The sequence below is a fragment of the Rissa tridactyla genome, chromosome 10, assembly GCF_028500815.1.
Source record: "Rissa tridactyla isolate bRisTri1 chromosome 10, bRisTri1.patW.cur.20221130, whole genome shotgun sequence".
Lineage (NCBI taxonomy): Eukaryota > Metazoa > Chordata > Aves > Charadriiformes > Laridae > Rissa > Rissa tridactyla.
In genome coordinates, this window is record NC_071475.1 from 20744371 (window position 1) to 20771864 (window position 27494).

Here is a 27494-nt window from a genome sequence, read left to right on the forward strand (position 1 = left end):
ATGCTATAGAATGTTCTTACCTGACTTCCTACTAGACTGTGAGTGATGGCGAATTGAAAAGGAACCTGTGGTTGTTGTACAGCAGTGCCTGTGGTACAGCTGGCAGTGCTTATTTTTAGTATTCACTGTGGTAGATGTACATGGAGAATATTTTGGTGAAATATTATAAGGAGGTGTTTGGAATCTAAAAGCATTTTTCAAATATAGTTTGAGTCTCTAATTTCCAAGCAGTCAGAAATAGATGCAGCATATTTTGCTGCATCCCTCTGATATTTATTCTTTGGTTTAGTCAGGTAGAACTTTTCACATCACAGGGATATCAAATCTGATGGATTGCTTTGTTTTGACTTTCTTAGCTGTAACTCCTCTCTGAGAGTCCTTCAGTTCAATGAGACGTAAATAATGTTTAGAACATTGTAGAGGAACGTCCCTTTTGTGAAGATTTTGATTTTCTTCTGGGTTTGTCCTTTGCACCTGGAATCTGATAGACCATCTCCAGTCTGCAGAATTTGCCTTGTTGAGAATTCTTCAGTTTATCTTCCTTGACTGCTTAAGACCTAATTGCATAAATAATTGTGTAGTATTTAAGAACATCTAAAACAAATAGCTGCAAAACATGCTATGTGAGTAAAACTTATTTCACCAATCTTTTTTTAAATGATAGAATTTTTTAACATTATTTTTCCATCTGTTTTTCCCCCACATTCTACATTGGGACATATTTTAAAGACCTGGCAAATTTCCCATGTGTTTCATTTAAAAAAAAAAAAAAAATCAAGAAAAGAGGTTTAAATTCCTTTCTGTAGAAAGTCTAACTTTTGTGTTATAATTCAGATGTGGTTTGGGGTTTTTTTTGTTTTTTTTTTTGATACAGAGTGCTGAAACATCCTATTCATCAATATGAAAGAAAGTTTTCGCCTTTTGTGGATAAAAATGTATTTTGTGTACTGGCTTAGATATGAAGTGTTAATTGGAGGTTATAATTTAATCTCTGTATTTATGATAGGCATTTAGATACAGTGGTGATGAACGCTAAATAGTAAGCACGCATATAGATGCCGATGTGAAGGCTTTGGACACTGTTCTCTATTACATTTTCTTTCCACTGTTCTTTGAAATTATTTTCCTCTGTAGAGCATCAGTGAAGGCTGACTTGATGTTGCTGTGTATTAGTTGGAAAAAGCTCAGTGTTACTGGAATACTGGGGGATGTATTACCTGACATCTTGGATCTGACAGAATGAGCAATGACAGGGTTACAGGTGGTGGTGGTGATTTTTCTTCAGTGAACAATAGAGAATGATGCATCTGAATAGAGAGATGCTGAGAAGCACATGATTTGTATATCTTCGCTTATGTTTCCAGTTACACTGAAAACTAACTAAATGAATGAAGAGTCTTTTCACCTGGAGCATGCTGTAGGGATTGATTTGTTTAATGTATGCTTAGTTCAGTGGTTCTAAAAAACTTGTCTTGTGATGTGAAAGATTCCCACCAGTTTGGGTCCTCTAAATTGAGATGGTGCTGAAGATAATATGTATGGAATTCTTTTACTGGGGTTCATTAAAATAAGCTGTTTTGGGAGGTTTTTCCCTGGGCTTATAAAGAATCTTCTATCATTTAACTAACTTCAATGCTTGCCACTGTATTGTGCTAAGATTTCTTTAGTACAATCTCTTTTTGTCCAGTAACAAATTCTCTTAACAAAAAAAAAAGGCAAGAAAAGTGCCTGTAATCTTCTTTACCCTTCCAAATACATACTCTAGTACTTACACTATTTGGGATTTTATAATCTAAACTCAACCACTGATGTCATCATCTCTGGATGTTGCAGATGGTTTTACCCAAACAAGAGATAATGGGAAACTTTTGTACTTTGAGATTCAATTGGTTCAATATTTATTTTCAAGTAATGAATTAATGTAAAGAAAATGCAAAATCCTTAATTTGAATAGGATTATCCAAAAACTGTATACTGAAAAGATAACTAACTTGGAGGGTATTTGAAATTACAGCTCTCTTCTAAAAAATTAAATATATTTCAGCTGTCAAGCATTGTAGTAAAACTATAACAATGAGGATTATGGGATAACAGGTTCAGTTAAATAGGTGCTCTGTTGCTGTACTGACCAGCTATAGCGATTTAATCCATTGGGTCAAATCAGAAGCTGCCAGATGCAACTACAGATTTATCAGCACTGGTGGAAAACTAAAGTGCAATAATTTCTGTATGTTTTGTCTCACAAGTTATGTTTATGTGCGTGTTACCATGCCAGGGGGCCATTCATACTAATAAACTTCTTTTGTACATCTTGTAAAGCATCAAGTTACCTGCAGATGCGCAGCAGAGGCATAGCTGCTATTAAGTTTGACTGATTGTGACAGTTCCTACCCTCTTCTGTATAGAGTGTCTATAAATTTATTTATTTGTTTTACATAAGATTATGAGACTGTGCTATTTTAAGGCATTGCTGTCTCAGCCTGCTCTATTACACACTTTCATAATATAATTCTTCTCACTTTTATTCTAAGATCTTTTTCTTCCTGGACAAAGGCTGTAGATGCCAGTTAAAGATGCTCACCAGGAAAAAGAAGCTATATTTTCATATGTGTGTTATTACTACAGCTATTAAAAGTTTATTTTCCAGAGCTAGCATAAAATTCAAGAAGTTATGGTTAAATAGGCATTTTTATCATCTCTTGCTTGGTATGGCTTCAACAAAGTTAATGCTGTATATTAATGCAGTCAATCATTTGTATGGCAAGTCTTATCAAAAAGCAGAAAGACTTGCCTAGATATTCTTGTTACTCTTTTTTGTTTTATAAAGCTGATAAATTATGCATTTAGAAATACAGTATTCTTGGAAGTTAAACTTCGTTGTTTTTCATACGTTTTAGGAAACCGGTGACTGATCCGCTAAACATTTTCCTACTTATATTTCATAATGTGTTTTGTTTTTCTTTAATGTTACGTACTGATTTCTTAAGATGATTTAGACATTCCTATAACTATTGCAAATAAGTAATTTGTTATCTCAGACTTACTTTGAAAAGTGGAGGCATGGTGTTTACCCTCCTTCTGGCTGTTCATGCCTGCTTGAGAGAGGTTGGTCCTTTTGGTGGTATGAACAGAGCATCACTCAGTCCTTCCCAGTTGGAACTAATTTAGTTGTAGGCTTATCCCTTCACTGAGCCTAACCCTGCTGGCTCCAAAACCCGTGAAGGAACGTGTTTGTATGCTTCTATTCTCCTGGATGTACAAAGAGGAAAACTTTCTTGTCTTTTCTTAATACTGTCTTGTCAGATTCAGCTTTCCCCTCTTGCTTCTACTGGAACCCATTTCCCTTTGGAAGCTCAGGTCACACCTAGCGCGTGCTGAGATGGACACACTGTGGGTTTTGATGAAAATTTTTGGAATTAGATGGTGTTTGAACTGAAATGTTTCAGGGTGAAAGGCCAGCAGTATTTTATCAGAGAAATCATGAATGTAGAGGTATTTTTCCAGCCTTCTGACAAGTATTAGAGTTACAGGATTTAAACTGTGACAACTTTTTTTTTTTGCCTGCATTAATTTTAATTGTATTTGCCTTCCTTCATTATCAGTGAAATTAGAGGGGCTTTGCTGCATTTGGTTTAGATACTTATTTCTGTTTCACAGCTTGTCATTTCAAAGTCTCAAGTATTTACTTGGGTCGTGTTTGACTGTAGTGCCAGGCTTTGTGTGTAATTTATGTTTGTGTATAATATGCACCCGATTCTTTGATGCTGTCAGAATGTGTGTAATCTGACCTGTGGCTTTCCCCCGGCTCTTGCTTTACCCTTCAGACTGCAGATCGTTTGCTGTCATTCACTTTGCTTCACGGGGATATGAAGAAGCGTGCGGAATTAATACTGAAGACTATGGGGTATTTGTGCTCTATGCATGCAGTACCTTAAACAAGAAGACTGGGATCTAGCCTGAACTTGGCCAGTTCATGAGAAGAAAACATTTACTTTGTAAGAAAAGAAGAATTTTGAGCTTTATATTCATCAGGTTTTTAAGATTCTACCTATTAACAATTGCCGGTTTTTAACTCTGATTTTTACAATGTTATGGTGAAGTGAGTGGTGGTCTGTGAAGTCAGTTTTCACTTCATATTGACTACAGGAGTAATTTTAAACATCTGAGCTATTCGTGCAACTTTGACTGCCTACCTTGGTTTCTCCTAAACATCTGTGGCTGGATTTTTGGGAACAGGATTTGGGAAAGTTTTGGGTGCTTATATATGTTAAAATTAGGTTTTGAGCCTTCCATTTCTCTCCATCCTGTAGGTTCAAATCTGTCACTGATGCTCAGCTTTCATTTACTTATTAAATGAGTAAAGGTGTAAATATTTGGATGCCTTTCCTTGGGCATCAAATTGTGTATTTAGGCACCGAAGTGGTAGCCCGTTTTTCTGATGTTTTCTGCATCAGATTTGATCTGTTTGTTTGGATATAATAGCAAAAATTGTGGCTTGCAGTGACTGTGTATTTGTAAGTATTTGAGCAACAATAAAGTATAGATGAAGGTTTTAAAGAAACTTATAACTTGAGTCCTAAAAACACTTAATCAGCATGATAGTGGTTTTCTTTGGAGTTCTATATCTGCAAGCTCATTACTTTTTGTTGTGAATTTTGAATGACTCAGTTATCATCAGAAGGTTTATTAATTCTTTTTGGGGGGTGTGGGGGATGCCTTCTGACTCTGTTTTCTGTCTCTGTGCTTATTTCTATACAAGTCTTAGATTTTGAGAGTTTTCCAAGTATGTCAGGGTTATACTGAGGTTAAGTTAAACTCTTGCAGAGTGTTTCCAGGTCCTGAGTCCACCTGGCATGGTGGTATGCAAACTGTGTGTAGGGAGCAGCCCAGGATCTCTCACCAGATCTCCCACCACCCCCTCTCTCCCTTGCTCCTCACCTCTCTCTCATGTGTGATTTTCTTTTTTTTTATATCCAGGTTAGATGTGGCAAGAACAATGTTTTCAGTGGTTTTCTTTTAATGTCTTGCAGTGAATGGAGTCAATAGAATCACAGCCCTACAGATCTTCACCAAAGACGACTGTGAGGCTTCTCTGTCAGACTCGGTCGTCTTGATGTCCGCTTAATTTATTTTGCACCCTGCTTCTGTATGTTGAAACATTTCCCTCTCAAGTGTTTCCTCATTTCTAGTGACAACTCTTAAAAGTGAATGTCCATTTGTTGAGGCTCCTACTGTAACCGTAAGACCTATTGTCTGCTATATATTTCTTTTTTGACCAGTGTGGACAGTCTATCTCATGATTCAGGACAAGAATTTTAACCTGTATAAACTGTATACAAAACCATGCTCACGCATGATAACCATAAAAAATAGAACCATTGCAGACAGCATGGGAGTGGCGCATTTACTTAACTTTCAAGGCCAAAAGAAAGCCTTTCTGTCACCACCAAGGCTTGGCTACTGAGTAATGTGGGTGAAACAGTCCACCCACTGACCTTGGAGGGGGGGTGGAAGGATGGCTTATTTTTGATTTGTATTTCCAGCCTTCCAGCTGTATTCGATGTGAAGTTCCAAACCTGTGATGCTGAAAAGGAAACAGCATTATCACCGTTCCTGCTGTGAAGCTATGGGTAAAGATCATAAAGTATTATAGTTTGTCATCAATCATGTATTAGATGGTTTCTATCCTGAAAATCTTTTTACAGGCATTTCTTTCTTTTCCTCTGTTTCTGACAGTCTAGAAGAGAAAGGCCTAAAATATTTTGTATGCTTCTGGGCATTTCATGCAGCTGAAAATAATGATTGATGGGAAGGAGCAAAGCTGTGAGACACAATGTAACTGTTCCTTATGTTATCTCCTTAGCCAATACAGGCTTGCCCTGTGGTCTTTAGGCTTGGTAGGCTAGTCCTTCTTCCTAGATTTGTGTGTGGTGACTGTTGTCTGCATTTCCATTTCCAGTATTTGTAGTGTCACAAAACAGAACTGTGGCTTTTTCCACTGAATTTTCACTTATGACCCATTCAGAATCCGTTACTAATGCAGAATATTGCTTTCTCACCTGCTGTGCGGAGTGGACCACAGGCATTTAGAGCACCTGTGCTCAGCACCAGCTGCCGCAACATCTGTATATAACTTATGGCTATGTATATGTATAAATCTTTTCATGAGTTAGAAACCAAGAACTCTTGATTTGCTCCATACCAGCATCTTTACCAGTATGCTGCATTTTAAACTCCATGTTCCACAATATGAAGCTTGAGCAAACTGATTTTTCCTCAGTAGCAGACTCCTGCAAGGTGTTGGCTTGAAACCAACTCCTGTATCCACCCAGAAGGAACCAGAAAAGGCATATCTTTCTAGAGATTGTTTAGTAGCTGCTGTGATGGTATAGACTGTGAATTAAACCACAGGGGTTTTTTAAATATATATCCTAGAGAAATACTGCATCTTTTAAAACATTTTTTACATCAGGAGGAATTTCATTTAATTCTATTTATATTATAAAGTTATTCTTGATGATAATATGTAATGACTTTACTTCTCCACAGAAATCCAACTGCATAGACTAAAATGCTCTGGCAGATTTATAATGATGCAGATTTGCAGCTGTCCTCTTAAAAAGTTTGCTGAAGTTGGCCATCGCTTTTTACTGTGCACAGAATGCCACGGAATGCTTTATTAGTGCACAGAAGTTTGAATGCATTCTAGTAGATTTTAGCTTTTAAAGAAAACACTGTGTTTCCAGGTCCTGGGGTTTTCGGGGTTTTTCTAAATTGCACATTGTAAGAAGCCCTGCGTTTGTGGTGTCGTGTTATATTCACTGTATGTAAATTGAAAATAATTAATGTAGCTAATTTTCATTCCTTATCAAAGAAGCCAGCTAAAAATAGCTTAGTGGATATCCAAAACCTCTAGAGAAAATTAGGGTCCAAAACTTGACATAAATCATAAATATTGTTTCTTTTAATAAATTTTCAAAAATTGAGGGGACCCTGGTATTTTAATGGTTACACAGGGACTGAAGCATGGAAAATCCACTTAAATTCTGGAACAGAGTTCCAATCCTTTGGAACCAAATTAATTTCTAAGTGGAGATTGCTGTCTGAGGTAGGTGGTGGTCTGTATGCAATATGAATTGAGTAGATGACATTGCACCACCATTGACAAAAGTATTTGCCTTAAGATCAACTGATAATTTAAAAATAATGGTTTGAACTGTTTGGTTTTTGTGAATACAGAAGGAATTCCAGCTTCATTCCTGGCGATGGTTATGCTGTCTTTTTTTTTCTTGAGAATGAGAGACTACAGTCCTATGTTGGGGAAGGATCTGAGAGAGTTAAGAAATCTATCATTATTTAAAAATATTCCATAGTATTTAGTAAATGATTTGTAACTAATGTACAATCGATAAAGGTCTCTAGGCTGTAAATTCAGAAGTCAGATGCATGTGTGCAAAATGTGGACAGGAAGCAGGCGTTTGTGATTTTTTGTCTCTTACAAAAATTGTTCAAAGTGCCAAACATTGCTTAAATAGCTACAGCTACATCCCACTGCTGGGAAAGTTTAGGTGGTAGATCTATGACATCTTGTCAGATCCACTTATAGATGCCTTTGTAAATGAATTAGCTGCATAGCAATCGTGCGTTTTCCTGAAATTTCTGTCTATTGGGTAGTTTAACTGACCAAAGAATAAGGTCTGTGTAAATACCACCTGTGCTTTTTTTTTTTTTTTTTAAGAGAGAATAGTGATATGAGCAGGTGAAGAGAGACTATGAATTGTTCTGACCCATCAATACTAAGAATTAGAAACCTTCCTGAACTTTGACGGTACTAACTTTATTAATTTGAATACCTACGTCCTTGTATTTTCAGCTTGTAAGTAGGTCAGGAAAAGTAAATCCTATGTTGCTGTTGGCCATCAATAGCTTGTGTTAATCATGAAATTTCTGCCTTGGTTTTATAAATTCAGGATACTTCTAGAAAAACCTAAATAAGTTGGTTGTGTGTTTTTCACTAGATTGCTGGGGACCTTTTGCTGTAGACCCTAACTACTGCAGGATGGCGTCTTCAACAAAAGAAAGTGTGTGTGTGTGTGTGTGTGTCAGCTTATCGAAAGAAGAAACTGAAATTTCATGTAGTCAATGTAGTGTAAATAGCTGTAGACTTCTTAATGTTTGCCAAAAGGCAAAGTTAACATATTAAGAGACACTTAACTGACAGTTGTTGTTCCAAGATAGATAGTGATTTGCTTCAAAACTAGGTTCAACGGTTTATTTCTCTACAAGCTGTTAATTGACTTCAGAAAACTGTTCTCCAATTAAAATGGATGGAGATGGTAATTGGGACTTTTCTCCATGACCACTGTCTGGTCAAACCAGAATGATTGCTATCTTTAGGCGTATGAAGAAGGAGGTGTCTCTTTCTCCCAGCGAGTGAGAGAAAATAACAGATGATTTGGAGAAAGCTGAAGCATGTAATATCTTTTTTTTTTTTCCCTTAGCCTATCCAGAAGAGATTATCTATGATCAGATGCTTTATGTAATTTCACAATAGTAGTGCATACCTGAAAATAAGAACATGCTAGAAAGTATTTAGGTAATTTAGATGAATTCAACTTGGTTAGGCCCAATGAAAATACTTTCTTTGCTATTTAAGCAAATGCTTTGAATTCATGTATGATTTACTGCCATTCGACATAGAGAATTTATTAGAGGGAAAATTTCGTCCCTCGGAGGTTGTGAAGGCCTGCTTAGCTAGTTTCTAATTTTGAGCACTGCCCTTTAAAAAACGATGAAGAGAAGGGAAAGCAAAGGACAAATGGTGGAGAGTACAGTGGATAAGGGAAGAAGAAAATGTTTGGTGAAGATGATCTGTTGGGGGGAAAAAAAAACCCTGAAGAAATTGGAAGAGAAAACTGGCAACATGATTCTTTAAATATAAGGTTTCTGAAAGGAGGATGGTGATCAGTTGTTCCCTGTGATCCAAGAAGCATAGCACAAAAAGGCATCATCAGATGAGTTTGCAACAAAGATTTAAATGGGGTAGTGGTGGTGGGAGAGTTGAACTACACTTGAAGAGCTGAAGCACCGGAGTGGGCGGTCTGTGGAGGCTGTGTGAAGGATTGTAAATGGGACTTGGAGGCACATAGTCAGGCACAGTTTTGAAGCCTGCTATATTCTGCCCAAGATGTGGGAAAGGACTCTGAGGTTCCTTCCAGCCTGTTTTTCAGGTAAGCAAACTTCACGTCACGCTTCCTGTGTGGCCCCTTTAGCTCACTTGGTCTTCATGGAGGGATTTAAGTAAAATGGAAGGTAATGTGGTGCTGGGCCATCTTGTCTAGACCGTGCTTTCACCATGAAAGGCTGGACCAGATGATCCAAGCTGGTATTCTGTGATTCTGTGATTCCCTGACGAAGAGTATCCATCTGTTTCCCTGGTGTGAAAAGACTGATCTCAACAAACATGATACTCCTTCTTGTCATGTCTTTGCATGGGCCTAATAGGAAGGTCTCAGGCATACTCTGCATTTTACCCATTGGTATCTGGAATGTTCCTTGCAGCTTTGTGAAGTGCTGTTGCATCCAATATTTACTTTTATTGTTTTATTTTCAAAACTCAAAATGAGCTAACATAATGAGACAGCATATCCACATGAAGTTTTTTTTGAATAAGTTCATAGTGCTGAGTCTCTGCTGCTGTAATCCCTTTGTTATGTGCATTGAAAGGTCAGAGGATTGAGTGTTGATATAGATTTAAACAGATTGTTTCCAGATAGTGGAATGACCAAAGGTGGCTCTGCCACTTTCCTCAGATCTTCAGAGCATGGGATTTAAGGACTAAATAATACTCGGACCCCTTCTGTCATCTAAAAGCTTAACAGCTTCACATAAAGTCTAAACTATATGCCTCAACTGCATGTTTTTGAATCCTAATTATTTGAAACTGTCAAAAGATGAAGAATTTATGATATCTGCTGGGGGAAGGGGAAGAGTATAATTACGTACCACTTAACAGAAACGAGAAACATTACACAGCATCAAAGCAAACTGCAATGCATTTTGATTATGAAAATTAGCCTCAGTAATGAAAAATGCTTCTATATTTTTTCAAAGAAAAGCAAGCCATGGAATTATTTTTAATGTAAATCTGTTCTTTTCAAATGAGGTCTGTTAACAGCTTGTAACAACTTCAAAATCTTTGTTGGACTCGCCGTATTTCATTTGGTGGTCTCCCTCATGTGAACTAGCAAAGCAAGCTTTTTCTGCTCCTGATTTCAGAAAGCCGCATGGTTTTGCTTGTGATCTGAGTATTTTTTTATTTAATTTATTCAGGAATGTTTAATCTAAATAAATATGCCATTTTTTCCATTAGCCTATGCTCATATACTAGTATGAGCTGTGTTTAAGCAGCTGCTTAAATCACTGCTTGTTGCAATATACTAATAATGTCAAACAAAAATTAATTAGACAGCCTAAAAACCCGAAGTAAACTATTTATTTCAAGTTACCCTTATGTTTACTACTTTCACATTTAAAATCTCTCATGTGACTGTGACTTGGCCTTTGGCTCTGCATGTTATGCTTTAGGACAAAGTGAAAAATCTTTTTTCAGAGATCTTGTTAAATTAAGCATAATCCTGATCATGTGCTTAGTCTAAAGCAAAGGAATTTAGGAAGAAAAAGTAGCAAAGGAAGAACGAGATAGCGACAGTGTTACTGATACTTTCAGTTATTCTGAAGGATTTCAGTTTGGAGTGGTTGACAAAGGCAATGATTGGTAAAATGTTAACAAATAGCAAATTCTTATTTTGTGCTCAGCAAATTATACTCAAGACATATTTACAAATTTGAAGAAAATACAGTAACTCTTTGGAAATGTACCCTTAATATTAACAGGACTGTCAGGTATTTTGTCTGAGATTTGTTATAATTCTGTCAATATCTTTCCATCCTGACAGCTTCTAAGACTGAGCAGCAATGTGAGAGCTGCCTACTGGCCTTTTGCTCACGATGCTTTTGCAATACCTGAAATAGTTCCCAAAAGATTCTTGTGGTGAACCCTGGCAGACAATGGTTTCTCAGGTTATTTGCTTGACCTTAATCCATGGAGAAGATTCAAGAGTGAGAAGACAAATACTTGAAACATAGAGGACTCAAATTGAGTTATATTTTAAGTTCTTTAGATGGTTCAGTGCTAGTAGCTCAACTTGTACAAATAAAATGTGCTGGTTTTCCTTTTAAATAGTTAAAAATATATCTAAAAAAACCCCATTTCTGTTTGTGGATTCCTCTTGTCCTTTGGAATTCTCTGAAGCAGCAATCCTTAAACATTTTGAATTTATAGGGTTTTTTGTCCATTTTTCCAAAGGTGGGAGCTAAGAGAGACCTTCAGTGTTTGGGTACAGTGAAAAGTTAAAAAAAAAAACCCAGCCAATGAAACAAACCAACCAAACAAAATCAGTGTTCTAGGTTTGCTGTGGACACAAGCGGGAGTTGCAATCTTAGAGCTGCTTAAATGTATATAGTGTCAACCTGTATGGGACTCAGAACAGAAGAGAAACAGGCGAAGGCGGCAGTTATTAACTGGGGACGCAGTGTTGTCGAGGCAGCTGGGTGCTGTCTCTAGTCTCCTCTTTCTGAGACACTTCTTCAGTGAAGCGCATGTTGCAGCTTCATGGGATTACTTTAAACAAATACTGTGAAGTGCTGTAAAATCATTTGTAGATCATAGCATATTTTTAATAGACTTCTTTTTGTATGTTTAGGTGCTTTTCTTCAGTCTTGGTAGTGGTAGTTTAAAATGTATGGTGAGTTCAAGGAATAAATACCTTCCATTTATTTGATGTACGTCACTCCTGCTTGGCAAAAATATTTTCATGTGTCTGTATAACTTAGGGGTCTGAAGGAGTGTATCTTCCTTAGTAATAATAAAGGTTGCATGTGGGATCTTTCAGGCTAAATTAAATATCGTCGTACGTTCACCATATAGGTTAACACCTGTTTCTCTTGGTGTCACATTCCTTCTAAAAAGACTCTCAGAAATAAATTGCTGAGAACCTTGAGAGAGGAGGGAAATAAAAATAATTAATAAACAGTCCTAGATAATGTATTCAATAAGTGAATTTATAGCTGTTTTTAAGTTATCTATAATTCCAGTTTTATATAAATAAAAAACACCGGTCTTTGTCATCTACATTCTTCTGAGAGAAGGAAGCTTTTAGAAGGTACTGTTGATGCAAGTCAGACTTCGGTGGTGTGTCTTTGCTTTACATACTCTTTCATTCCTTTCTGTGAAAAAGATTAGTATTCTGAAACCTGACTAAGGGGGATTTGGTTTTATGGTCCCTTTTGGTTTTCACCTCACTGGAATGTCACTTCGAGAATGGTAAAAATTATCTATTCTTTCTCAAGTCAAAATCTTTCTCAAATGTGTGTGGGTTGTGTTTACTCCTCGTTAACAATGTTACTATTTCTTAACTATAATATTTATTAGGAACAGTATTTATTGAAAAAACATACGTAGGGGTGGGTGTCTGTGGTCAGCATTATTCAGAATTAATGTTCTGTAGAGTTCACTGTCCTGTAATGTTAGCCACTCTAACTTGTCCTAGTTGGTCTACAAATCACACAATCTTAAACTCCCCGTTTCAGGGAAGACAAATAATAGCAGAAAGCGCTAATCTTGGTATTCCTCCTCAAAGTTTTCTGATCTTTTTTGGAATAATGAAAAACTTTACTTTTCTCCCCTTTAGTTATCTGAAAACAATTGTAATTGTTATCTTAGTGCCGTGTTGAGTGTTCTTTCATTTAGCAGAGGACTAATTTAGGTGTGACTTCCTCAGCTACAATAGGAAGCTAAGAAAAATTTTTTTGGAAATGATTTCATAAAATATGCAGATGAATGGCTACTGGGGGAACGGGGGACGGATGGGGGATGGAGCACTTGTATTTTGATTTATTTTTAAACTTGTTCTTTCTGAGAAGGTGCCCGATTGTGTGCAAGAAATCTCTTTCTAAAGTGGGAAAATCTCAAAACATTGTTTCCTTTGCTAATAATTTCTGTGAGAAGGTTGAAGGGAGCCTGATTTCATTATGGAGGCTTTTGGTTACAGTTGAGCAGTGCCTTTGTGAACTTGTTCTCCAGCAGGTGGGAGGCAGTACCCAAGTACAGGTACCTGCTGTACTTGCGTACCTACTGACCAACCTGCTGATCATTCCTTCTTACTCGGACAGAAGAACAGCCTGTGTGCAGCATGCCCAGTAGTCTGTAGCCCCAGGGAGGCTTTGGGATAGGCAATTCTGGCCAGTCTGGGAACAGTTACTGGGAAGTGAATTTTCCAGTGAGAGAAAGATGCTGTCTTTGTTTATATGATGTTTCTTAAGCCTCTGGAGATGTGATACTGGGCGTAGGAGTGCAATGAAATGCCGGAACTTTATTTTCTGAAGTTTTGGTTAGTGGTATATGTGTTCATGAGTGCATGTGTACGTATGGTCTAACCATTTTGTATGTGTGTGTATATATATATGTGCACATGCACATATTATTTTTTTCTTTTATTCATAGCAAAGTGTTTATGGTTGTTCTTAAACTCTCTTTATTTGGAGTAACTCCTCTTTTCCACAGTACAATTCCTAAAATCACTTTTGTGAAGAAGCCAATACTGGCTTCAAAAAGTTTGCCCATGCTTCCACTATTCCAGTGACTGAGACCTGTAAGTATTTTTGAACCACAGAGACAAAAAAATACTAAATTAGAAGTGGCTTCTTATCTGTGAATAAAATTCTGCCTACAAATAAAATGAAAGGTTGAAGGTAAATTTTCTAATAGAGCTATTCCAATTATTTTTTTTTTTAGTGACTTTGCAATGTATTTTTTGGTTACGTTAAGTAAAAATTCATCTCAACTTTCAGGTGATACACATTATGTTTAAGAGTAAGTGTACCCCATGTTACATTCAAAATAAAGATTTTTGCAGTTATGCGAATTTCAAAAAATAGCTTAGTCTGAAGCGTAGTTGATATATCCTCAAGACTTGCATAATTTTTTTTCATTGGTTCATTGTTATTTCCTACTTGGACATCTTTTCTTTTCCTTACTAGAACAGGAAAGACAAAAATCTAGTAATCTCATTTGTTGCATTATGGGTGTTTCTGTGGAAGTGTATTTTTATTTCACAACTATACTTTGTGGATCCTGTTGGCTGAGATGTACAATTTTTAATTAGCGTTATTGGTAGGAATGGGGCCCCCTGTTTACTGGACCTACTGATCACTTGTAGGTAACTAATGTGGGCTTGTATCTCTAAGAGACTTAGAGGACGGTATTTGATTGTGCTGATTTTCCATAAATTGTACATTGTGAGAATAAGACTGAACCTGCACAGAGTTCAATCAGAAGTTGTTATTATTGCGCTGTTAATTTTCTTCTCTTTAAACTCTTGTATGAGGAGCAGACGAAGTAGAAAGCATCACTGCTGCTTCTGCATTATCTTTTTTCCTCACTCTCTTCTGGGACGTTTTGCATGTTAACACAGTTCCTCACCTTGATGTGGCTTGAACCAGGGCAGAGGGAGAAGTAAACATAGACTGGCCCAACTAAAATAACACAAATTCTACAGGGCATTTATGTGAAGTAAGAAAAAACTGGTTTGACTGTGGAATTTCGAAGTACCCTATTCAGAAGTCATTACTGAAATATTTTCATTTCTAGTGAATGCATGAATGAGAATGGGAGGCGGAAAGGATTTCGAGGGAGAGGGGAGGGTTTGTGGATAAAATGTGAGGTTGTATTGGCTTTGCTTGACAGGCTGAGAGACTGGGTTGAGACTGGAAACTGATGCTGCTTTTTACTTTTTCTGATCTCTAGTGATCTTTCTGTGAGTTGAGGCAGAAGAAAAAAGAAAAGCATGCAGGTTGACCTAAAGGGATGTGCAGAGATTTATGCTAACCTTGATATGCGCAGCTATGCTATGTAGTATTGTACCTACGTATGAGACATAGCAGAGTTATTTTACTATTTGCACTGAGTTTAAAAACAAAACAAGCGCTCTCTTCTAGCTTGGACAGTAGTAGAAAAGAAGTTTCACCTCTGCTATAAAGCATTAAATATTGTCCTTTAATATAGTACTGATAGTGATGGTTTTTTCTGAACATGGATTTACAGGTATGGGATAGAAGTATTGGATCATGAAGTGTTCTTTTCCTGTTTTACCTGCCGCTCTGCCAGTAGGATGGGAAATGTTGAAGGACCTTCATTGCTGTATATGTTTTCATGACTTACTACTTGCATGTTTTTATTCTCTTCAGAGCAGAAATATCTTAATTGTAAGCAACCTTTTGAACCACCAGTAAGGATTTTGGTCTCATCTTCTCAAATTCTATTTTCACACGTGATGCCATTAAGAGCATCATTGCTTAAAATTATTCTTGATTAAATGTACTTTCTATTCTGCGTTTACTGTAGAATTCCTCAAATCTAGCCATCAGGACTGGGCAATGTAAGGAATAGTTGCTGCTACTTTTGATTTCTTTCTGGTTTTGTTGTTATCTTGCAAAAACGTCATTGCCTGTAAAGCTCTTTGTTCAGTGGTGGTGCTGGGAATATTAACCTGAAATTATTGCTTGTGTTTTGAGTAGTTCTTAAAGTCACTTTTGTTTTAAATTGATTTGTTACTCATCATTATGACTTCATCCTTTAGCCAAGTTCCACCCCCACTGTCCATTGAAGAAGTTTTTTTTGGAGGAATTGTATTGGGCTGCGTTTGGTTGTGTCAGCATTTCCACTGGAAGGTAATACTTGCTGCACTGAAATAGTGAACCAGTTGTAGCTGTATTGAGAAACAGTAACTGAAGGGTTTCTAGAAGGTGAAACTTCTGCTTTATTTCATTAACACAGGGGATGAGTATAGGAAATCGCTTACCTTTCAAAGAGGTAAGATGTATAGAAGTCAAAGAGAGAAGGAGTTAGTGTTCATTTTATAACTAATATATAACTTCATTTTTATAACTAATGCTAATTAACGCAGTTGAAATATTTTGCAAATAGAACTCAGTTTGAAGAGTGGAAAGGAATAATTACAGGAGAATGTACCTGGTATCCTTAGAAGGAAGAAAATAAATACTAATAGTAAATACTAATTTTCTCTAGTCCGTGATAGAGTAGAAAATTTGTTATCCCAAGTAAGAAGTAGAATGTCAGGAGAAATCATTCTTCAAAGATAGGGTTTTTGTGTGTGTTCTTGTGCTCTTTCTCAGCCATAGCTAAAATAACAGGCATATTTTGTCTGATAGTTACTGATTTTCAACATAGTGGGAAAGTTGGAGCGGGGGGGTGATAGAAAGTTTGCTTTCTTGTTTTGAGAATATTTCAAGACTTTCAGTCTCAAATGGATTCTTTCTCCGTATGATACAATATTCCTCAGAAATTTTACAGAGAATATAGATTAATGAGTGCAAGATAACTTAGTGAAGTGTGTGCCCTCAGGAAGAAGAGGGGAAGTTGTACTTGCATATGTTGTGAAAAACATATGCAACTAAATTTAGCTCATACTAGCAGATTCTACTTATTTTGAAGACTGTTTGTGGGATACTTCCAACCTTGTATGAAAAAGGGCATGGGAAGATTATTTTCTTTTATTTCTATTTGGGCCTTTGCAGCTCCTTTTCTCTGTTGTCCCTCCCCCAAGGAAAAAAAACCTCTGAACAGAAGAATTATTTCTCTGCCTGCACTTGTATCTTAGTAGTCTGACTTTAGCACCATGTTGCCATGCCACAAGATTAATTGGCATGTGCTTGTTTTTGTTTTTAGCCTCCTCCAGTATTATACAGTAGCTAATGTATTTCTCCCATACATCTTAGATTTAACTGTGAAAGGTTAGCCTGTTATCCAAAGCAATTTCTCTCCTGTTCTTTTGAAATGTGGCAACATTAGAAACTGCTGTTTATTGTGTGCAATATATATTTTGTGTATCTGATACTACTACTGCTGGATTAAAAAAAAAGGACTGGACAGCTTAATATTGATCTGCTAGCACTTTAGAGTCTTTATTAACCCTTTTTGGTGGGTGTGCTGAGCTACAAGTGCTCTGCTTGCAGTCCACAGAAAAACAGCCTCCTCTTCAAGCTGATAAAATATGGTTTTGATGGACTGACAATTCAGTGGATAAAGAACTGGCTTGACGGCCGCACCCAAAGAGTGACTGTCAATGGGTCCATGTCCAAGTGGAGGCCAGTGACGAGTGGAGTCCCTCAAGGATCAGTACTGGGACCGGTCTTGTTTAACATCTTCGTCAGCGACAGGGACAGTGGCATAGAGTGCACCCTCAGCAAGTGTGCCGATGACACCAAGCTGTGTGGGACGGCTGACATGCTGGAGGGAAGGGATGCCATCCAGAGGGACCCGGACAGGCTGCAGAGGTGGGCCCATGCCAAGAGACTGGCTTGAGAGCGTCCCTGAAGAAAAGGACTTGGGGGTGCTGGTGAACGAGAGGCTTAACATGAGCCATCAGTGTGCACTAGTGGCCCAGAAAGCCAATTGTAATCTGGGCTGCATCAGAAGCATGGCCAGCAGGTCGAGGGAGGTGATTCTCCCCCTCTACTCCACTCTCGTGAGACCCCACCTGGAGTACTGTGTCCAGTTCTGGAGCCCCTACTACAAGAAAGATACGGACATACTGGAGCGTGTCCAGAGAAGGGCCATGAGGATGATCTGAGGACTGGAGCACCTCTCCTATGAAGACAGACTGAGAGAGTTGGGGCTGTTCAGTCTGGAGAAAAGAAGGCTCCGAGGAGACCTTAGAGTGGCCTACCAGTATCTTAAGGGCGCTTACAAGAAAGCTGGGGAGGGACTTTTTAGGATGTCGGGCAATGGTAGGACTAGAGGGAATGGATTAAAACTAGAGATGGGTCGATTCAGACTGGACGTTAGGAAGAAGTTCTTCACCATGAGGGTGGTGAGACACTGGAGCAGGTTGCCCAGAGAGGTGGTGGAAGCCCCATCCCTGGAAGTTTTTAAGGCCAGGCTGGATGGGGCTCTGAGCAACCTGATCTAGTGGGAGGTGTCCCTGCCCACGGCAGGGGGGTTGGAACTAGATGATCTTTAAGGTCCCTTCCAACCCTAACAATTCTATGATTCTTCAGCTGTTGTTTTGAGAATTTTCTTCCCTCCCTGCCCCCCCCCCCCCTTACTGGGGAAGTTGAACACTAATGTGTCATGAACCTTGCTTTGATTTAGTTGGAAAAGTATTGATTGCTTTCCCTTTCAGGGAAAAAACCCCTACTGATACCATAATTGCATGTCACATCTGTAGCTGAAAAGAAAAAATACTTGTACCCTGTTGCTCTTCTGTATTTTGAAGTATATAATTTGTTCTCATAAAAGATACTTTCTCTCCCTGAGAATTTTGCTTTGCGTGTGGTGTACTGCTGTCTTGCTATCTCAAACTAAACAAATACTAGTTAGTCGAAATAGATTTTAAGGATTCTAATTGTTTATAATCTTCTCATGGAGTCAATGACTATAATATATTCAAATCCAGGGATTGTACCTTGGATTTCCAAGCAGTAAAATAAGGTTGTTTACTCACTGTTCTGAAACTTTTCAATATATTTAGAGAAGTACCTTCTAACACTGTAGGTCATAAAGCTGTTGGTATTCCTTTGACAGCATTGTACCCTTAGGTGTTGAATGTAAAGATTTTTGGCACATAGATGGTAAAAGGATTTATAAGACACTTCTTTTTTTTTTAAAAAGGTCACTAACGAACACTGAGTTGCCATTTTTAGAGGTGACTATCCCGACTGCTTTTAAAACATGTCCTTTGTCTTTGGAGTACCTTGTTTTACAACAGAACCACTGAAGGTTGAGTCAAGTTTGTTCAGAGCTGTATCCCCTGGAAACATATTGGCAAGCATGATTTAGTGCTGCTTGTCTTAATCCTGTACATTCCTGACCACGGCAAGGCTACGCATTCCGTAAGCTTTATTCCATGCTGTACTTTCAGCATTTAAAGTTTATAAAGCCAAAGGCGTTAAAAAGATGATATGAGAAATGAGCCTTTTTCTTCTGTTTTGTAGATACAAACTTTAAAAGTCCCAAAAAGAGACTTACATAATATGGAACTATATTTTCTGAAGTGTCTTTAAGAATCGGTCTGAAATATGAAAGATGTACGATGTCACACAACTGTTCTCAGCATCGTTGGATTCTATAAGCATTTGGGTCAGTTTGTGCCACAGCACACGTACATAAAATCGGTGTGCAGATAAGCTTGTTCTGACTTGTTCCAATGACTGCTTCATTTAGGCCAAGGACCTCTTTATGACTAACCTTTCCTCATAAGTGCAAGCTTCTAAGACAAATTAAAAAGCTTCCAAAATATTGGTAAGTTATTCTGTAGGGACGAAGAGGAGAAAACCCATACAAAGAGTAACGGCTTCAGGCAGTCCTGCTGGCAGGAGGCACTCAAATGATTGTAATGACTTCTGTCAATGTAAAAGAGGTTTTATGAGGGCCTAATTATTGCTTTTAAAAACAGAGTAATATGACTGGTTTCTGACTAACTAGAAGACCTAGATTTCATTTAAGTTAGCCTATCCCACGCTGGGATATGATTATGTCTCCAGCCAAAACCTTGCTTGTCTTTTTTTTTTTTTTTTTTTAGGAAGGTGGACAAGGTATTTCACTAATTTAGATATAATTTCCTGCAGTAGGGCTCTGCAGAAAATGGAAACTTAACTCCAATCCTTAGGAAATTCTCCAACAGAGCTGGATGCTTTTGGGATATATTAGAGCGTAACTGACTGTTATAACTTTGTTGTATTTTATGGTACTTACACTAGTATTTATGATGGTATTACCATAATATTATGACATGTTGTCTCAATAGCTCTGAGAAGTAGGGGAATCACTCCTGTCTACAAAGAGAAAATGAGTCATGCAATAACTTGAGAAATTGCTTGTGGTCTGTGGTAGATGTTGTGGAGCAGGATAGATAGTCATTACATTGTGTGTAAGGATTGTGGGCCGGGGCTGCTGCAGCACTGAGGATATATACGACAATATAAGCAAGACCTTATATGACTATGAACGCAGCTGCCCTGTTTCTAATGTAATGTCTTAACCCATCAGCTAGTTTTATTTTCCACCAAATACAACCGAATTGGATCAATAAAATTATTATTTTATTGCTTGAAATTCTGAGTTGGTGAAAGGAAATACTCAAAACAGTATTCTTTTCCTGAGATAGAATCTGTTTTACAATTGGGGTGAAGCGAGCAGCAGAAGAATGTCTGTTCATAATTCATCTAAAAAGTTATTTAAGGTGGTTGGTGGGGGGTTTTTTGATGGCTTTTTTTTTTTTAATAACCAAAATTTTATTAAATGACTAAAAGTAAAAATAGTTCTATTGTTACTCCTTTCATGGAAAAACATTCTAATCGTTTGAATACCACCACCCTTCATTTCTTCCTTGTGCCAATGCTGGGCACTGCTTGACTTTGAGAAAGCAGGGCCAGGGTGGAAGAAAGTGGAGGGCCCAGTTTGTTGGCGAATAAGCACTTACAATAGAATCTGTGTAAAAAGCCAGTTCAAAATATTGTTAATTGTTACCCCCCAGATCTTGCAGTCCAAAATGAAACCATCACATCTTCACTGTTTGCAGCTGTTGCTTGAATGCCAAGGCATTCTCTGAAGGATGATTTGTTGTAGGAAATGTGGATTTCTGCTCATGAACAATTGATTTCTCAAAGTTTGAGTAAATACACTCTTCTGAGAGAAATTTCCATTTTTATAACTGTTTTCCTTGATATTTCAGGCCACCTTTGTTTAGGAAGAAGGAAAAGTTGAGAGGACTTTTAAGGATAGGAACACTTTTGTAGCAAAATTACCATGATGGTGTATCAAGGAGGAGCTTCTGGTTTGTGAGTAGAATAGAGAACAGTTTTAGCAGCAGGTTACTAAACTCCTTAGCATAATCCGTGGCCACTTGATACGGTCTTTAAGTCTTGGCCATTTCCAAGAACCGCATTGGTATGAAAATGCACTGCGTTGTTTGGAATCAAATATTGCTTTCAGCGTCCCTAGTCAGATTTTTAACCTAGAGGTTCTAGACATCACATTAATGCATTTCAGATTATTACCGTTATATGTAAGTTTGTACTCTATTGTTCCACCATCGCAGTTGTATGTAAATTAGAGGGATATTAGACCAAGTATCTAGAAATCTCTGTAAAATCCAGTTTTCTATAGGGGAAGATTTTCCTCAAAGGAAGCATTATGAGAACCTTTAAATTAATGTAATACACTGACAAATTACCTTGTGGAATTTCAGGGGTAGCATACATCAGTTTTTTTCTCTATTAGTACAACGAACTAAATGCGGTTGTATTTCTGTTTTTCACTGTTGCTTTGAGTTGTCTTATTGGAATGTCAATATTATGTATAAGATGAAAGCATAAAGGCTAGTCTGACTCACGCTTTAATAAATTATATTTGCTTGAAGTGGGAGATCCATTTAATCCCTACAGAGCCAGTAAGCATCATTTTTTTTTTTAAATGTATTACAGTTTTGTGTATCAACAGCAGCTTCCAGTTAAGATTAGCAATTACACTGACACTAACTTCATGCTAGTGAGAATCAAGCCTAATCTTTCAAAATCCTTGTTCCACCAAACTGTAATGTGTCATAATGGTTTATCTTCCCCTTGACATCCCCTCCCTAATGGAAAACCTGTTATAAATGAAAGTAAATAGTTTGGGATAAGGTGAATTATGTTTTACTTCAAATAGTTATTCACTCTCTTTGTTTCCCTATGCACTTGGTTGGGTGATGCGTTAGAGGAGGCCGAGGAGGAGCAGTGAGAACATGTTTGTTCTCTGTTCGGAGGTCATTCCATGAAGCTTGATTTATATAAGATGCACAATATGGAAACGCCCTGCTACCCTGAGCTTAGAAAATATTCGGTCTTCAGAGAGTGAATCAGTAGCTGAGCTATTTCCGTGGCTGCAAGCCTGCTAAGCAATAGGTCTCCAGTGACAGCTTGACAGCAATACCTACATTGGTTGCTCCTGCAAAAATGTTATCAATACTATTAATGAAAGTAATTATTTTGTTTCTGAAATTACTTAATTTCTTGCAGCAGCAAGGGGTAATTATTGGAATTGACTTCTTTGCAGTAACATTTTCTCTAGGAGGATCTCGGGTGGGGAAATCTGAGCTTGTAATTTTTGTTTTAGAAGTAACGTATTTTGATGTGGCTCTGTCATGTGGGTGTTGTGCAACATCAAAGCAAGAGAATCAGAGTGCTTCTGTGTGAGATGTCACTAGGTCAGTGATAGTACGTTTCTCTTAATCTTTTAATCATGAGGTAGCTAAAAAGACAATCTAATGTTTTTATGACTCAGAATACTGTATAGTGTCACCTTGTCAAGAGCATTAACTTGCAATACTGTCAGTCCTTTTAAAACTTTCTTATGTATTAGCGGTACTTTTTCTACTCCAGCACCCATTGACTTGCAGTTGTAGCTGTGAGTGTTCAGCATATCTGGCAGTTTCGGGTTGGATGCAGGAAATGCACAGCAGATGATCAGCGAGCATGGGTGAAAAATTTTGTTGGCTTTGGGTCATGTAAGAATTCTGCAATAGCTGCAGAGAAAGAATCCAGCTGTCTAGAATTGCATAACAAATTCATTCTTTTTATGGTTTTTAATTTGGTGGCAGGAATGGTGGAGACTTGTGACAAAACCATTTTTGGCTGAAAAATTGAAATTCATTGTAACCCAAAGTTTTTGTGTAAATGTATCCTTTTGAAATTGTAATGAAACAGACCATTGGAAACCGCTTGTTTCCTGCTAGCTCAGCTTTGGCTTTGGCAGTTTCAGTCAGAGCTTGGATGAGGGTTGCTGTGATCTGCAGCCCCAGGAGGCCTGTGGCCCTTCCTGCCGAGACCGGGCCAGGGTCGCTCGGTCACAGCAGCACCTCACAAACTCTGGGCTCTTGGCTCCTCTGGATTTTTTTTCCCCTGGGATGCTCAGTGCTTGCAGAAAGCCAGGTGTATCCAGAAGCCCCTCAAACCACTGCTCACTCAGAAATCAAGCCTTGATTGTCATGTTTTTCAGAAGTTATTTTGATTTCTTCTCCTGTGGAAAGTTTTGTAATATCTGTCTTCTGTTTTTCAGAATTGCTTGCTGAATAAAATCTCCGTTCCTACTTTCGCAAATCCTGTCATAAATGAGGCAGGCATCCCACAAGTGCTACACAACACCCCCGCTCTCAGGGCTGACTTAGCTGAGTTTTAAGTAGAGCAAAAAGTTAAAATAACCTATTATTCAGTCATATGCGTGGCTTCGTTCGGAGTGGAAGGATGGGGTGGAGCGAGAGTCAGGCTGCCTGGGCAGGCCACTCTGCTGAGTGACATGAAGTGCATGTGTGTTAAACGGGGCAGTGGCAGCGGGCAGGTGACAGCTCTGTTCTTGGCAGTGAATCACAATGATGTATAAAAGTAGCATTAATCCTAGTTATCCTAAATTAATTATTTTGCAAGTGGTTTAACTTCATGAATAGGTTCTAGAGCCATAGTTTGGTATAATCTTATGGACTATAAAATATAAAATAAGTATAATCTTACGGACTATATACCTAGCAAATGAGACTTTACCATATATAAATTTGGTTCAGAGAAAGTAAAGCAGTTTGTATTTGTGCAGGGAGACACTTTTGTCCAAGAGTGACATGTTTCTGTATTATTTTTTGTATGTGTAAGCTGCCCAAACACTCACCTGCTTCGAGCATCCAGCACCTTCTGCTGTTTTAACTTGATTTTGCGTCAGGCTTAGTGTAGCAGAGTAAGCTTTGCTGCTCGGGATATTTTGTGTTGTCACTGGAAAGGTCCCAGCTAGAAAGTGCTTATTTAATGGTTTTCATTTGGGCTTTTTTTAATAGAGACAGACAAGGGTGAAAGTGACCCGCTTTGACTAATGCAAGCAACTGACAGAAATTATAGGTTTTACAAAAAGTTTTACAGTTATGTGAACGTTTTTTAAAAATTTCTAGAAATTTAACTACTTTAGACTTCAAGCGTTCGGGTTATTTTTAGCGTGAAGTAATTTTTTTCCCTAGTGCATAGTTTCATTTACATGAAAATATTGCGGTCTTGTTTCATTCAGGTTTTTACATATGGAAACAGGCACACTAACCCACAACAGCACAGGAACCAAACACTGTAGAATTCAGGTAGCGAAACTTTATCTTGAGTGCAGTTATTGTTGATTTGAATAGAAATTGCAAAGCATACACTCATATGTAGAGGTAAAGAGAGTTTAGTATGTAGGCTTTAATTGCTTTTTAAAATTCTGTGGTGTTGTCAGTCTGTTACTTTCCTTCATATTACATATTCCAGAGCTTATAATTCTGTTGGTGACTGTGTTTTCTTTCGGTGTTTTACTAGTTGGTTTTTTTTTGGTTTGGTCTATTTTGGCAAATTAGAGTTTACCAGTTACTCCAACGTGATCGTAGTTAGACATTTTGAAAAAGAGCAGTCTGGTGAAAGTAAAAATTAATGTGAGTGTCCTGAACATACTTCACTGATGCTTAGTTTGGAAATACCTTTCCTGGTGAATTAGCTTTTTGTTACTTTTATTTGGGTTGAGGGTGGTGGTGGTGTTTAAAAGCCTTTCTGACTTCAGTTAAGTGAGTTTGAGAAGAGTTTTTAAAAAATTGGTATATTTTGTAAAGAAAGGAGTATATTTTTCCTTTAAATGACTATGGACCTATTTTGTCAATCTAGCAGTTCCACATCAGTTTTCATTTCCACCTGTTAAATTGAAAGTGTTAAACATCTGTGCTGTAGGTGTAACATAGAGGTTTTAACCCAGGAAAAAAAAATCAGAGATTATTAATCTATAAAGAGCATTCATAAAAAAGGTAGTTCCTCTAGGAACTTTTGGTATATAGTCTCTCTTAGAACTGCTTTTACCTCTGCAGTGTAGAGTGTCTCTATGTTAGCAGGTAGGTCTGCAATTTCACAGGTATGTGTAGTTTCCAAATGTCTTATGGGAAAAGTAAAAATTATTTAGTAAGTGGAAACAGTAAGGGCTTTTTCCTTTTTAATTTCGTTATATTGCCTATATGTTCTGATACCCTACATCAGTGGAACAGTTATGCTTATTTAGAAAAATTTTGTTGAGCTAGCACTTTAGAGTATAATACTACTTCAAGGTGTAATCCGTAAATAACAATCTAATCTGTAAAGTCAACCTCAGCCCTTATGCTCTATCATTTTAAGTACCTCTCAAGGAACCTTGAGATGAAGTGAAAGTGTTGAATGTTATTGACTTTTTTTAATAGTATAATAAAGCCTTCTTTTTTCTTTAGAACCACTTAACTTTTCTGTTCCACTATTTGCGTAGCATATTGACTTTAAAAAAAAAAACAATAAAACCTACAAAAAACCCAACAAAGCAAACCCGCTGCTTTTTATGGCAAAATAACCTTCAGCACAAGTCCAAAGAGGAATTTGTTATTATTGTTGGGGAGGGTCAATGCAACTCTGTTGTTCTGTAGGAAACTTCTCTCAGACCCTTAAGGATGAAAGCTAAAAACCAAATTTTGTTTCCACAGTGCTTTTGTACTGTCCTATACTGCTTTTTCTGTGGCGTTACTAAACATTTACAGCCATGTGGCTCCCTGTGCATAAACTAGAGACAGCTGATGGGTTTGCCCTGGTCCAAGGAGTATTCCAGGTGTGCAGTAGCTTCCAGGTCTGTCTTCTGCTTCACCACCTCCCCGGCCTGCTGGAGCACCAGTCTCAGCTCTTGCTTCTGCAGAGCATTTGCAAACCTTCTCAGCAGAGAGAAGCTCATTTGGAAGAAGGGGGAGGGTGGGCTGTGTGTGTGTGAAAAGCACAGTGTAACTTCTTAACTTCCCTCATTGAAACTGAAATGTTAGTGATGTCAGAAGGGCCTGTCTCACATTTGTTGTTCAATATATTAGTCGCCATGGCAAAATTCAAACTGAAATCTTTTCAGACTGCCTAATTGCTTGGTGTCTGTGAACAGCCGAGATGGTTATCACTATATGTTGACAGCAGTTTAGCAGCTGAGATTTTGACTACTGAGAGATTTGGCTTACATTACTATGCTGTTTCATTCTACTCTTGTAGTCGATTATTTAAACGGTCACACAGCTATAGAGGGGCCAGGGACCTCTTGCAATTCAGCTCTGCAGGAAAGAAGTCATTTAGCTCAGGAAAACCCTAAACTCTGGCTTGGAGAAGACAGGGAACACCAGTTTTATTTTGCATGGAGGATGCAATGATCTAGTAATCCATCTCGGAGAGAAAGGCAACTGCTTTTCCCTGGCACTGGGAAAAATATGAAAACCGAAAGACTGTAAGTTCACTTTCTCCCTACTCCTTTGCTGTGACTGTCCTGCTCTAAAGATTTCTTTGCTACAGCCATTTATTGCCTGGGATTCCTTCTCCCAGACATTGTCAGGATATAGTCCATGTGAATGGTAAAGGTCACCTATTTTATGAACCCATTTGGATCCAATTATTATAGAGGAAGGAACAGACATCATAGTACTTCTAATATAGAAACACAGAATCCTTTGCCCTTTCTGTCTCTCTAAAACACCGGGGATGTGTTTTTGTGGACACATGACATTTCTGTGTTTTCAGTCTCTGTGTTCTTTGCTTGTCAGTGGCTACACACACTTCTTCGTAACTTGGGCTTGAACTGCTTAACTCAGTCTGGTGATGCTTTAGATGTTTAATTTTTGCAGTGGTATTTATTACAAATGCACACAGATTGCCAAACACATCAGAATCAGAAGTACTCTAAAGGATCTGGCAGTATTTTCCACTGTCATTTCACTAAAGGGATTTACAGCCCTTGTAAATTGCTCCTTGTGAAGATGTCCCAGAGAAATACATCATTTCCATTATGCAGGACCAAGTAAATTCAAGTTGCACCATAGATACATTTTTTTTTTAAAGGTAAAAATCTGTAGGGCTCACTAGGATCACACAGCTTGTTAATTATTGAAACCGTTTATTTTTCCTAAGTTAGTCTATTGAAAGGGAGTAACTTTTTATTACTTACTGTCTTCCTCTGTTTTGTAGAAAGAAATTTGTTTCCATATATTAAAAGCTTCAAAAAAGATTATAGTGCTGTTATACTGTTTGTGAAACAGAGTATGGTTATCTTTTACCTGGTGCTGGATTACCATGCAGTTACAGTGCTACAGTTACACTGGTATGGTCTTGTGTTGCTTACTTGTACACATAAATGACACAAGCAAGTAAATGGGAATTCACTTATGCACAATGCCGAAGCTTTTGTATGGTAATTAATATTTTATATGGTTTGTAAGTAAAAGACCTTAATTTAGATTTATTTTCTGTACAGTATAAGCTATATTAAATGTGTTGCTTTTTGGGGGGTGGGATCTTTTAAGTAAATTCATCTTTCTATGTAACAGGAATTCCTGGAAGGC

At 37.7% G+C, this 27494-nt stretch overlaps 1 protein-coding gene across 8 annotated transcripts in view; it reads left to right on the top strand.

The window, feature by feature from the left end:
• The window catches only part of ATP2B2 (ATPase plasma membrane Ca2+ transporting 2), a 429010-nt gene that overhangs the window by 58267 nt on the left and 343249 nt on the right, over positions 1-27494 (top strand). The window lies entirely within an intron of this gene.